Source organism: Mesoplodon bidens (assembly GCF_964165515.1).
Source record: "Mesoplodon bidens genome assembly, chromosome: 20".
Classification (NCBI taxonomy): domain Eukaryota; kingdom Metazoa; phylum Chordata; class Mammalia; order Artiodactyla; family Ziphiidae; genus Mesoplodon; species Mesoplodon bidens.
Genome location: NC_138181.1, coordinates 4,080,377 through 4,095,107, shown reverse-complemented (window position 1 = coordinate 4,095,107; position 14,731 = coordinate 4,080,377). Strand labels below are relative to the sequence as shown.

The 14,731-nt window shown below is 36.8% G+C and overlaps 1 pseudogene across 1 annotated transcript in view; it reads left to right on the top strand.

Annotated features, from left to right (window-relative positions):
* Positions 1-14,731, top strand: part of LOC308608046 (coiled-coil domain-containing protein 150-like) — a 102,999-nt pseudogene that overhangs the window by 41,992 nt on the left and 46,276 nt on the right. The window contains exons 14-15 of the transcript in view: positions 6,551-6,666; positions 11,827-11,910. The product of the transcript in view is annotated as a coiled-coil domain-containing protein 150-like (transcript). The remainder of the gene's footprint in view (positions 1-6,550; positions 6,667-11,826; positions 11,911-14,731) is intronic.

Genomic DNA, 14,731 nt, shown 5'->3' with positions numbered 1-14,731 from the left:
AAGATTGCTTTAAGTTGCTAGTCTTTTAATTTCAAATGCATTTACAATATCCTGCTTTTGTGCTCTCCTCTTCTCACAGTTACTGGTTTTGATATCATATTTGTGTGCAGATGATTTCCTACATTAACTGTATGTTTACCTTTACTGCTGAGCTTTCCATTCATAATTTTCTTGTTTCTAGTTGTGGCCTTTTCTTTTCCACCTAGAGAAGTTCCTTTAGTGTTTGTTGCAAAGCTGGTCTGGTGGTGCTGAATTCTCTTGGCTTTTGCTTGTCTATAAAGCTTTTGATTTCTCCTTCAAATCTGAAAGAGAGCCTTGGTGGGTAGAGTATTCCTGGTTTTAGGTTCTTGCCTTTAATCATTTTAAATATATCTTGCCACTCCCTTCTGGCCTGCAGTGTTTCTGCTGAGAAATCACTTGATAGCCTTACGGGAATTCCTTTGTATGTTATTTGTTGCTTTTCCCTTGTTGCTTTTAATATCTTTTCTTTTTCTTTAATTTTTGTCAGTTTGATTACTGTGTGTCCTGGCATATTCCTCCTTGGGTTCATCCTACCTGGGAGTCTCTCTGCTTCCTGGACTTGGGTTACTGTTTCCTTTTCCATGTTAGGGAAGTTTTCAGCTATTATCTCTTCAAATATTTTCAAAGGTCCTTTCTCTCTCTATTCTTCTTCTGGGAGGCCTATAATGTGAATGTTGGTGCATTTAATGTTGTCCCAAAGTCTCTCAGACTGTCTTCATTTCTTTTCATTCTTTTTTCTTTATTCTGCTCCATAGCAGTGATTTCCACCATTCTGTCTTCCACCTCATTTATCCATTCTTCTGCCTCAGTTATTCTGCTATTGATTCCTTCTAGTGTATTTTTCATTTCAGTTATTTTATTGTACATCTCTGTTTGTTTGGTCTTTAGTTCCTCTATGTCTTTTTTAAACATTTATTGTATCTTCTCAGTCTGTGCCTCCATTCTTTTCCTGAGATCTTGGAACATCTTCAATATCATTACTCTGAATTCTTTTTCCAGTAGATGGCCTATCTCCACTTCACTTAGTTGTTCTTCTGGTGTTTTATCTTTTTCTTTCATCTGGGACATATTCCTTTGCCGTCTCATTTTGTCTAACTTTCTGTGATTGCGGTTTCCATTCCGCAAGCTGCAGGATTGTAGTTCTTCTTGCTTCTGCTGTCTGCCCTCTGTTGGATGAGGCTGTCTAAGAGGCTTGTGCAGGCTTCCTGGTTCCTGGCCACTGGTGGGTAGAGCTGGTTCTTGTCCCTCTGGGCAGGGCCATGCTCAGGAAGACTTTAAGCAGCCTGTCTGCTGATGGGTATGACTGTATTCCCGCCCTGTTGGTTGTTTGGCCTGAGGCGTCCCAGCACTGGAGCCTACAGGCTGTTGGGTGGGGCTAGGTCATTGGGAGGAAATGGCAGCCTCCAGGAGTGCTCATGCTAATGATTACTCCCCACAACTACTGCTGCCAGTGTCTTTGTACCTGCAGTAAGCCATAGCACCTCCCCTGCCTCTCCAGGAGACCCTCCAATACTAGCAGGTAGGTCTGGCCCAGTCTCTTATGAGGTCACTGCTTTTTTTCCCTGGGACCTGGTGCACATGAGACCTTGCCTGTGCCCTCCAAGAGTGGAGTTTCTGTTTCCCCAGTCCTGTGGAATTCCTGCGATCAAACCCCACTGGCCTTCAAAACCAGATTCTCTGGGGGCTCTTCCTCCTCTTAGCAGGCCCCCACCCTGGGAAGGCTGACATGGGGCTCTGAACTTTCAGTCCTGTGGGAGACCTTTTCAGGTATAATTACTTTCTAGTTTGTGGGTCGCCCACCCAGTGGGTATGGGATTTGATTTTGTTGCAGTTGTGCCCCTCCTACCATCTCGTTGTGGCTTCCTCTTTGTCTTTGAATGTAGGGTGTCTCTTTAGGTAGGTTCTAGTGTTTTATTTTCTATGGTTGTTCAGCAGTTAGTTGTGATTTTGGTGTTTTTGTATGAAGGAGTGAGCTCATGTCCTTCTACTCCCCCATCTTGCAACTGTCATCCTGCACCCATTTTTATTCTAAAAATTTTATAGTTTTACAGATTACATTTTGGTCTTTGTTCCATTTTGTGTTAAATTTTATATATGGTATGAGGTAGAGGTTTAACTTCATTATTTTGCCTGTGGATATCCAGTTATCCCAGGACGATTTGTTGGAAGACTGTTCTTTCTATTGAATGATCTTGGCTCCCTTGTCAAAATCTAGTTAACCATAGATGCATGGGCTTATTTCTGGACTCTCAATTCCATTGCATTGATATATATGACTGTACGTATGCCAGTACCACATGGTCTTGATTACTGTAGCTTTGTTATAAGTTTTAAAATTGAGACGTGTGAGCCCTCCAACTTTATTTTTTTTGAGATTGTTCTGGCTATTCTGGATCCTTGCATGTCTATATGAATTTCAGGATCAGATTTTCCATTTCTGCAAAAAAAGAGGTGCTGGAATTTTGATATGGTTTGTATGATCCTGTAGATCAATTTGGAGAGTATGGTGATCTTAACAATAGAGTATATATTTTCTCTATATAAGATTGTGCCATCTGCAAGTGGAGATAGTTTTATTTTTTCCTTTCCAATTTGTTACTGTTTGTTTCTTTTTCCTGTGTAATTGCTTTGGCTAGAACCTCCAGCCATGAGATGTTGAATAGAAGTGATGAGAGCAGACATCCTTGTTTTGTTCCTGAGTTTAGAGGGTTAGCTTTCAGTTTGGCACCATTAAGTATGATGTTAGCTGTGTGTTTTTCCTAAATGCCCATGACCAGGATGAGGAAATTCCCTTCTATTCCTAGTTTGTTGGGAATTTTTATCTTGAAAATATGTTGAACTTGTTCAGTTGCTTTTTCTATATCTGTTGGAATAATCTTGTGGATTTTGTCCTTTATTCTATTACTAAGGTGTATTACATTGATTGATTTCAAATGTTGAACCAAGTTTTCCTTTGGGTGATAAATTTCACTTCATCATGGTGTATAATCCTTTTCATATGTTGTTTTATTTGACTTGCTATTATTTTGTTGAGGATTTAAAAATCTATATTAATAAGGGTTATCCCATAGTTTTTTTTTCTTGTGCCATCTTTGGTTTTGGTATCAAGGTATTCAATAATATTGGCCTCTTAAAATGATTTGATAGTGTTCCCTCTCCTATTTTGAGAAGACTTTGTGAGGGATTGGTGTTAATTCTTTCAGTGTTTTGTAGAATTCAACAGTAAAGCCATCTGGTTCTAGGTTTTTCTTTGTGGGGAGTGTTTTGTTTTTAATTATTATTATTATTGATCCAGTCTCTTTATTTATTATAGTTCAATTCATATTTCTACTTTTTTTGAGTTTTAGTCATTTGGGTCTTTCTAGGAATTTGTCCATTTCATCTAGGTTATGTAATTTATTGGCATACAGTTGTTCATAGTAACCCCTTTTTAATTTCTGGGAGTTCAATACAATGTCTCTTATTTCATTTCTAATTTTAGCAATTTGTGTATTCTTTATATTTTTTTCTTGATTAATACCACAGTGGTTTGTCAATTTTGTTGATCTTGTCAAAGAACCAACTTCTGGTTTTACTGATTTTCTCTATTGTTTTTCTAGCCTCTGTTCTATTTCTGCTATAATCCTTATTATTTTCTTCCTTTTGCTTGCTTTGAGTTTAATTTTCTAGGTTCTTAAGATGGATGCTTATGTTACTGATATGAGATATTTCTCTTTTTTTAAATATAAGTTTATACAGCTACATATTTCCCTCTAAGCACCACTTTAGCTGCATACCATACATTTTCTTTATCATGTTATATTTTCATTTTCATTCATCTCAAAATATTCTTTAATTTCCTTTGTAATTTCCTCTTTGACCCATTGATTATTTAGAAATATGTTGTTGATTTCCCCATATATGTGAATTTTCCAAATTGCCTTCTTTTATTCATTTAATTTTATTTCATTTTTGTTGGAGAACATACTTTATATAATTTCAGTCCTTTCAGATTTATTGAGAGTTGTTTTATGGTTTAACATGTGGTATATCCTAGAGCATGCTTCATGTGCCCTTGAGAAAAATGTGTATTCTATTATTGTTTGGTGGAGTGTTCTAAAGATGTCTGTTAGGTCCAGTTGCTTTATAGTGTTGTTCAAGTCATCAGCTGTTTCTTCATTGATCATCTAACTGTTCCACCTATTATTGAAAGAGGGATATTGAAGTCTTCAACTGTTAGTGTTGAATTGTTATTTCTCCATTCAATTCTGTCAGTTTTTGCTGTATTGTTTTTGCTTCATTGGGGTTGTGTTGTTAGATGCAAATGCATTTATAAATGTTATCTTCTTAATGGATTGATCCTTTTTTCAATATATAATGTCCTTTTTTTTTTTTTTTTGGTTCGTGGGCCTCCCTCTGTTGTAGCCTCTGCCATTGTGGAGCACAGGCTCTGGATGCGCAGGGTCAGTGGCCATGGCTCACGGGCCCAGCTGCTCCACAGCATGTGGGATCTTCCCGAACCGGGGCACGAACCCATGTCCCCTGCATCAGCAGGCAGACTCTCAACCACTGCGCCACCAGGGAAACCCCATAATGTCCTTTTTATCTCACAGATTTTTGTCTTAATATCTACTTTGTCTCATGTTAGTGTAGCCACTCCAGCTCTTTTCAGATTACTGTTTACATCATATATCTTTTCCCATCCTTTTATTTTCAACCCATTTGTGTCTTTGGATCTAAAGTGTGTCTCTTATAAACAGCATACAGTTGGGTCTTTTAAAACAATTATTCTGCCTGTCTCTGCTTCTTAGTTGGAGTGTTTAATCCATTAATATTTAACATAATTACCCATAAGGTAGGATTTACATCTGCCACTTTACTATTTTTTATATGTTTTATGTGATATTTGTTCCTCTGTTTCTCCAGTATTACCTTCCTTTGTGTTAAGTAGATATTTCTGGTGCACTATTTTAATTCCCTTAACCTTTCTTTTACTATATATTTTTGATTTATAGATAACTGAGTTACAAACAAAAACTACATATTTATATGTCTTCTACATGTACCTATGTTGCTACATTTTCTGGTACCCTTTATTTCTTTATGTGGATTCCAGTTATTATCTAATCCCCTTTTATTTCAGCCTGAAGAGCTCCCTTTAGCATTTCGTACAGGGCATTTTTTTTCTAGCCTCACAGTCTAGACCCCACCAAAGGGTGGACACTGGTAAATTATCCCACACAATTTAAATTGGGATTAGAGAGAATTGACATCTTAGCAATATTGTATCTTCCTAATACAGGGACACAGTATGTCTCTCCATTTTATTTAGGCTTTTGATTTGTCTTGTCAGCATACTGTAATTTTCAGCATGTCAAATATTGGACATATTTTTTCTTAGATTTGTACCTAAGAATTTCATGGATTTTGGTGCTGTTATAAATGGAACTTTTAAGAAATATCAATTTCCAATTGTTTGTTACTAATATATAGAAATACAATTGATTTGACCTTGTATCTTTCAACCTTACTAAACTCACTTATTCTAGGATTTCTTTTGTAGATTCTTTGGGATTTCCTATGTAGACTATCATGTCTGTTGTAAGTAGAGACAGTTTTATTTCTCCCTTCCCAATTTCTATGCTTTTTATTACTTTTTCTTACCGTGTTGCACCAGCTAAGGTCTCCCGTATGATACTGAATAGGAATGGCAAGAGCAGATATCCTTGCCTTTTTCCCAGTCTTAGGGGAAAACATTCAGTCTTCCACCAATACTGATGTTAGTTGTAGGTTTTTACAGACATAATTGATCACATAGAGATGGTTCCCTTTTATTTCTAGGTTAATGGGTTTTTATCATAAATTAATTTGAATTTTGTGAAATGCTTTTTCTGTGTCTATTGAGATGGTCATATGGTTTTTCTTCTATAGTCTATTGATGTGGTGAATTATAGTAATTAATTTTGAATGTTGAACAAGCCTTGTACTACCGGAATAAACTACACTTAGTCCTGATTTGTTATCCTTTTATATATTGCTGGATTCATTTTGCTCATATTTTTTGGAGTACTTTTGCCTCTATATTTATATGCTCGAGTTAATATATAACTAGGTACCAAGTACCAGAAGGACTTTCACTTCTAGTAAATGTACATTATGCAATTTGTAATAACTCTCCTGCTAAAGACAACTAAAAAGCAGGGAAACATATTCATAAGATACCATTTATTTTACAGTTAAAAATGTCATTTTAAAAACAAGATAAGGGATTCTCTGGCGGCACAGTTGTTGAGAGTCCTCCTGCCGATGCAGGGGACACGGGTTCATGCCCCAGTCCGGGAAGATCCCACATGCCGTGGAGCGGCTCAGCCCGTGAGCCATGGCCACTGAGCCTGCACGTCCAGAGCCTGTGCTCCACAATGGGAGAGGCCACAACAGTGAGAAATCTGTGTACCGCAAAAAAACAAACAAACAAAAAAACAACAACAAAAAAAACAAGATAATATTTTTGGATCTGGCATAGAATTCTTTTCTCTTTTTTCTTCTAAAGGTAGGCATAAATGCATTAACCCTCAACCTGCAAACTCTAGAAGAAAAGAATAAGCAACTGGCAGATCAAATTGCTTCCCTAGAACTTGAGCAAGCAACTTCTGATTACCACTGGGGGTATAAAAATCCAGTCTAAATTAGCAATTAATGACTATGAGTTTTAAAAACAATCAGAAATCAGGAGATGGGTTTCCTTCATTTTTTTTGATAATTATCACAAGTCTGAATAATGCAGGCTAAGTATGTTAGAGAGCCCTACAGTATTCAGACAATGCAGGATTTAGGAAAACAAGAGTTTAAGACAGCCTTTAAATATCTGCCTACACAGATGATCTATAATGCTGAAAAGCACCAATATTTCTAACGTTTTAAAATATTTTCTTTTCCATAAATTGTGAGGAACAAAGTTGTATTTTTTTTCTCTTTCTGACAGTTCCATCCATTAGGAAATCAATAGTAAGTTCGATTCCTAAAAGCTACTTGACAAGGTCAATCCATTACAAATAAATGGTAGAATTCTTAAAACATCTCCAAGTGAAGGAGATTTAAAGAGATGATTATGTTAAACAGCTAATAAGTTTTCCATGTGCTTCTGAATACTTGAGAAAGAATTAACCATTGCTTCTATAACATGCAAATCAACTTTCAAAATTCCAAAGAAGGCCCTGTTGTGAAGTCTGCCTTAATCTGAACTAAATTCTTTCAAACTCTGTCATAAGCTGCTCATTACTTCAACTATAAAAAATTACAGAGACTAAATCCTGGGAATTCCCTGGTGGTGCAGTGGTTAAGAATCCGCCTGCCAATGCAGGAGACATGGGTTCAAGCCCTGGTCCAGTAAGATCCCACATGCCATGGAGCAACTAAGCCCGTGTGCCACAACTACTGAGCCTGCGCTTTAGGGCCCACGAGCCACAACTGCTGAGCCCTCGTGCCACAACTACTGAAGCCTATATGCCTAGAGCCTGTGCTCTGCAACAAAGAGAAGCCACCACAATGAGAAGCTCATACATCCCAATGAAGAGTAGCCCCCACTCACTGCAACTAGAGAAAGCCCGTGCACAGCAATGAAGACCCCATACAGCCAAAAATAAATAAATAAATAAAAATTAAAAATATATGTATAAATACTCTTATATTTTCATGGCTTTAGAGCCAGACTATCTATGTTTCAATTTTGGCTGTGACCTTGGGTGTGATCCTTAACCTCTCGGAGCCTGAGTTTCTTAATCTCTCAAAATGGGGATAATCATACTATTATTAGGAGGTTGTTGAGGTTAAGTAAGTTAATACATGTAACGCATGTAGAGCATTCTGACATTTATTGAATTCTTAGTATCTCAACTGTCTCAGAAGAAAGCCTGTAAGTTCTTTTCAGAGCAACAAGGTGCATTAGCTCTAATTCCTGGTACTGTCTCAAACCACGCCTCCCTCCCCCAAGATTAAAGATTCATCCATGTCCTTTCCTGTTGGCCAGGCCTCAGCTGGGCTTATCCACCCACCTGGTTTGGGTCTCTCTGGAAGACCATATCTCAGTCTGCATGATTCTTTCATGTCTGTACTGCCAGTGAGAAGGCCTGTGGCCTTATCCTATTAGTGACTTTGATGGGTCTTGCAAGTGATTTGCTCAATGTTGATTCTTGCCTGTCCACAGCATTTCTTGATTAAGGTCTCCCAGTGATATCCCATACCTCAATTCCAGCGTATATGTCTATGCATAGAATCTTCTCTGACCAAACCTGCCTGGAAGTGCTTCACTTGGCTGTATGAGTCTTGAGGAAAGAGGTTAAGAACTTTTTTTTTTTTCAATCCGAGCAATGTCATTAAACCTATTGTTCTTTGAGAATTAACACTTGAAATTCTCAATAAAAACTACCCTCTGGTATAACCTCTGACTGATTTTTAGAGATATACATATGAATGTGTGTTGTGTATGCCACACCACAGATTTAAATTCAGACCTGGTTACAATACTCGGCCCCATTTACTGTGTGACCTGAGCAAGTTCTTAAACTCTATGGCCTTCAGCACCAAGGGGATCTGCCCTAACTGTGGGGTTCTACTGTGCAAACCCATATCAAAGTAGTTACTACATTTCTAACTGCTAAGTTAGAAATTGACCTGCTTATGCATCTGCCTTCACTCTCTTCTAATGCAAGAAGAGTAGTTACTTATCTGTATACTCCCTTGACTACCGTAACGCCTAATACATAATAGGTGTTTAAGAAATGTTGATTGGGTAGAGCACAAAGAGGGTCATGTCCGTCTTACCAGGCTGTGAGGATTAAATGTCATACTGTGAGTAAAGTGCCCCTCACAGGGCCAACATATACAGTATACTTGTACAAATATAATTTCTTCTTTTTCTCACACTTCCTAATTTTAGGTTTATGTTTGCCATTTCAGCCTTTAATGACTGTGTAATTTTTAATTTTTTTTATTGAAATATAGTTGATTTACAACGTTGTGTTAATTTCTGCTGTACAGCAAAGTGACTCGATTATACTTCTATATTTTTAAGTATTCTATTCCATGTGGTTTATCACAGGATACTGAATATAGTTCCCTGTGCTATACAGTAGGACCTTGTTGTTTATATATTCTATATATAATAGTTTGCATCTGCTAACCCCAAACTCCCACTCCCTCCCTCCCCCATTCTCCACTCCCCCTTGGCAACCCCAAGTCTGTTTGCTATGAATAATGGTGTAATTTAAGTCCGTTACCACAGGCAGTCATGCAGGGCAACACAATGAGAAAAAATCCAAATGTGAGAAGGTTACTATTCCTGGATTCAAGTTAAATGACTATTTGCCCCACTTCTCATTTGTATTTTAAACATACGTTTTCAAATGGTAGCACCAGACAGAAGTAGAATTAGTTATACACACATCTAGGATTATAATGACTTGGAATTAAACAATGTATTAAATGTAGTATTTCTTAAAACTAGGGTGACATTCGGTCAGTGTATACTTGTGAGGGTGACAGAGTTGGTTCCATTTGCGGGGGCCTATGTCATACTGGTTGTTAAACATTTTGAATAAAATTCGTACTTAACAATCTACTTATAAAACAGCTTTACCAAGATGCTACTATCTCTTGGTTTTATGTATCCTTTTAACAGCTTCTGCTAACTTTTAGAGCTTACCCAGATTTTAAAAATTATTTTAGAAATCACTTTGTGGCTTACTGTTGATCCTTGTCAACCTACCTTTCATATCTTAAGATAATTCTTTCTGTGTTAGCTTCCTGCTTTTCCAAGGAGTGATGTTTTTGTGCTTGAGTTAAAATGTATATTCTAACCATTCGCATTTTTTCTTTGTATGCTGTTTCTCAGGTGATTCTCCAGTTTCTGTTTTGCTCTGTATATTAATAATTTTATAGTATATTGCCAAGATTATTTAAGCAAAGGTACATTGAGTTCTGCATTCCACAACTCAGAATCTGAGATATTCACTCATTTAAGTGGTCTCTCTCTAATTTTTGGTGTTCCACCAATTTTCTTAAGTACAGAGCCTATTTAAATAATCTGAAAACAGTAATTTAAGTGACTGCCTTAACATCTACTTTCCTTTAGCAACTGGAACAATTTTTTTTTGTTTGTCATAAATTTAAATAAGTGACTTTGTGTCAAACAGTATCACATTTTGATTTTTCTTAGTTTTCACTTATCAGTGCATTAGTGTTCTCTTGGGTAGCAAAAAGGGGAAATTATTTTAAAAGTGTATTTGAAAGAGTAATAGAATTCTTTATGTCTTTGCCTAAAAGAGGGAATTTTATTGAAGAAAAAAGTGCCATTATTTTAAAATTCTTGGACACATTTTATAAGAGACCCAGACTATCCAAGTTATTTTAAAAAATAAAAAGCCTTCCACATTCCAAGAAGGCAAGCAAAGTTATTTTTGAGTGTTTTTATTTGTAATAGCTAGCATATTTTTGGTTAAATCTGGCTCTTGACTTTTTATAAGCTATACCTACATTTTGCAGCACATTGGGCACCTTGATTTATAGGACTTGGAACTGAATTTTAAGTTTTAAATAATTCAGCTTTTATGGTTATGGTGTAGCTTTGTTTTTGTAGCATTATTTGCCATCCTTGTCATATATTTTCTGCTGAAGGCTTGATCAAAACCTAATCCCAGGGTTTCCCTGGTGGCACAGTGTTTGAGAGTCCACCTGCCAATGCAGGGCATACGGGTTCGTGCCCCGGTCCAGGAAGATCCCACATGCTGTGGAGTGGCTGGGCCCGTGAGCCATGGCTGCTGAGCCTGAGCATCCAGAGCCTGTGCTCCACAACGGGAGAGGCCACAACAGTGAGAGGCCTGCGTACCGCAAAAAAAAACAAACAAAAAACCCTCATTATTAAAGGCTGTTTAAATGATTAAATATGTAATTTCATGAAATATAGAGACTTCAGTAATGTTTGTCCTAGATAACATTATGTTGAGTACTTGATCAAACAATGTTGGAGTTTCTGACAAACATTTCTTTTGTTTATTTTTTTCAGTTTTTTTTCTTTTTTTACTGCCTTTTACTATGGTAACTGAGGTGTCTGCTATTGACCAAATGGTTGTGATCATTTGTAGCTCCCATTGTCTTAAATAACTACAATCATCCCTCAGTATCTGTGGGGGATTGGTTCCAGGACCCCCCAGATACCAAAATCTGTGGATGCTCAAGTCCCTTATACAAAATGGTGTGATATTTGCATATAATCTATGCACATCCTTCCATATACTTTAAATCATCTCTGGATTACTTATAATACCTAACACAATGTAATGTTATTTAAATAGTTGTCAGTTGTCCGTGTGTGGCAAATTCAAGTTTTGCTTTTTGGAACTTACTGGAAATTAATTTTTCCTGAATATTTTTGATCCACAGTTGGTTTAACCAGTGGATGTGGAACCTGTGGATACAGAGGGCCGACTGCATATAATCCTCAAACTGCATATCTGCAACCACTGATAAAACCACCCCACATCTGGGTTAGGTTGCAACTACAAAGGAATACTTGACATAACAAAAACAGAATTAGGAAACAAAGAACAACAGTGAGTCCTAAGGCACTCATATTTTCATTAGCAGTCTCTCTACATGTTTCATATTACACTATGATCAGCTGTCTAAAGACAGACTAAGAGGTAGCAGTAGCAAATAAATATGAATCCTGGATTCATTACTTTACAAATAGGGTATAAATACTTGTTTAAGAAAGAAAATGATTATTCATTCTATGCCTAGAGGTACTGATACCTGTGTTTGCTTTATCAGCTTGCCCAACAGCAGGTGGAAAATGTCTTGGGAAAAATTACTGAGGGTAAAAATAAACTGGCCTATGAAAGGGGAAGACTACAGGTATGAGATTTCGTTTTTTGATTTTTATTTTCTAATTTTTTAATGCCAGTTGTCAAGCTAAATTTTGCTGGATTTTGAGAGGACTTAACTCTGTCATTTACTAATTCTATAACTTTGGACAAGTTTTTAAGCCTCCCTAAGTTTGGTCCCTCATTCAAATCCAGGTGACTTCTATTTACACACCTATAATATAATACAGAAACCTAAAATTGTGAAGCCAAGGCTCATTCTATGACAGTATAAAACTTTATTATAATTATTTTATGCATGGTCATTTGCTGCCAATGTAGAAAGCCTATGTTCTCTCTTTCTTTATCGAAGTATAGGTGATTTACAATATTACATTAGTTTCAGGTGTACAACAGAGTGACTTAATATTTTATAGATCATATTCCATTTAAAGTTATTATAAAATATTGGCTATATTCCCTGTACTGAACAATCAGTCCTTGTAGCTTGTTTATTTTATTTATTTATTTATTTATTTATTTATTTGTCTTTATTTTTTACTTTTTTATTAGTTTCTGCTTTATAACAAAGTGAATCAGTCATACATATACATCTGTTCCCACATCCCTTCCCTCATGCATCTCCCTCCCTCCCACCCTCCCCATCCCACCCCTCCAGGCAGTCACAAAGCACCGAGCTGATCTCCCTGTGCTCTGCGGCTGCTTCCCACTATCTATCTACCTTACGTTTGGTAGTGTATATATGTCCATGCCTCTCTTTTGCTTTGTCACAGCTTACCCTTCCCCCTCCCCATATCCTCAAGTCCATTCTCAAGTAGGTCTGTGTCTTTATTCCCGTTTTACCCCTAGGTTCTTCATGACATTTTTTTTAATTCCGTATATATGTGTTAGCATACGGTATTTGTCTTTCTCTTTCTGACTTACTTCACTCTGTATGACAGACTCTAGGTCTATCCACCTCATTACAAATAGCTCAGTTTCGTTTCTTTTTATGGCTGAGTAATATTCCATTGTATATATGTGCCACATCTTCTTTATCCATTCATCCGATGATGGACACTTAGGTTGTTTCCAGCTCCGGGCTATTGTGAATAGAGCTGCAATGAACATTTTGGTACATGTCTCTTTTTGAATTATGGTTTTCTCAGGGTATATGCCTAGTAGTGGGATTGCTGGGTCATATGGTAGTTCTATTATTAGTTTTTTAAGGAACCTCCATACTGTTCTCCATAGTGGCTGTATCAATTTGCATTCCCACCAACAGTGCAAGAGGGTTCCCTTTTCTCCACACCCTCTCCAGCATTTGTTGTTCATAGATTTTCTGATGATGGATTTATCTCTGGGCTTTCTATCCTGTTCCATTGATCTATATTTCTGTTTATGTGCCAGTACCATACTGTCTTGATTACTCTGGCTTTGTAGTATAATCTGAAGTCAGGGAGTCTGATTCTTCCAGCTCCGTTTTTTTCCCTCAAGACTGCTTTGGCAATCCGGGGTCTTTTGTGTCTCCATACAAATTTTAAGGTTTTTTTGTTCTAGTTCTGTAAAAAATGCCATTGGTAGTTTGACAGAGATTGCACGGAATCTGTAGATTGCTTTGGGTAGTATAGTCATTTTCACAATGTTGATTCTTACAATGCAAGAACGTGGTGTATCTCTCCATCTGTTGGTATCATCTTTAATTTCTTTGATCAGGGTCTTATAGTTTTCTGCATACAGGTCTCTTGTCTCCTTAGGTAGGTGTATTCCTACGTATTTTATTCTTTTTGTTGCAGTGGTAAATGAGAGTGTTTCCTTAATTTCTCTTTCAGATTTTTCATCATTAGTGTATAGGAATGCAAGAGATTTCTGTGCATTAATTTTGTATCCTGCAACTTTACCAAATTCATTGATTAGCTGTAGTAGTTTTCTGGTGGCATCGTTAGGATTCTCTCTACATAGTATCATGTCATCTGCAAACAGTGACAATTTTACTTCTTTTCCAATTTGTATTCCTTTTATTTCTTTTTCTTCTCTGATTGCTGTGGCTAGGACAGTGACAATTTTACTTCTTTTCCAATTTGTATTCCTTTTATTTCTTTTTCTTCTCTGATTGCTGTGGCTAGGACTTCCAAAACAATGTTGAATAATAGTCGTGAGAGTGGACATCCTTGTTCCTGATCTTAGAGGAAATGCTTTCACTTTTTCACCACTGAGAATGATGTTTGTTGTGGGTTTGTCATTTATGGCTTTTTTTATGTTGAGGAAAGTTCCCTCTATGCCCACTTTCTGGAGACTTTTTATCATAAATGGGTGTTGAATTTTGTCAGAAGCTTTTTCTGCATCTATTGAGATGATCATATGGTTTTTATTCTTCAAATTTTTATTATCATGTATCACATTGATTGATTTGCATATATTGAAGAATCCTTTCATCCCTGGGATAAATCCCATTTGATCATGGTGTATGATTCTTTTAATGTGTTGTTGGATTCTGTTTGCTAGTATTTTGTTGAGGATTTTTGCATCTATATTCATCAGTGATATTGGTCTGAAATTTTCTCTTTTTTGTAGTATCTTTGTCTGGTTTTGTTATCGGGGTGATGGTGGCCTCATAGAATGAGTTTGGGAGTGTTCCTTCCTCTGCAATTTTTGGAAGAATTTGAGAAGGATGTGTGTTAGCTCTTCTCTACATGTTTGATAGAATTCACCTGTGAAGCCATCTGGTCCTGGACTTTTGTTTGTTGGAAGATTTTTAATCACAGTTTCAATTTCATTACTTGTGATTGGTCTGTTCATATTTTCTATTTCTTCCTGGTTCAGACTTGGAAGGTTATACCTTTCTAAAAATTTGTCCATTTCTTCCAGGTTGT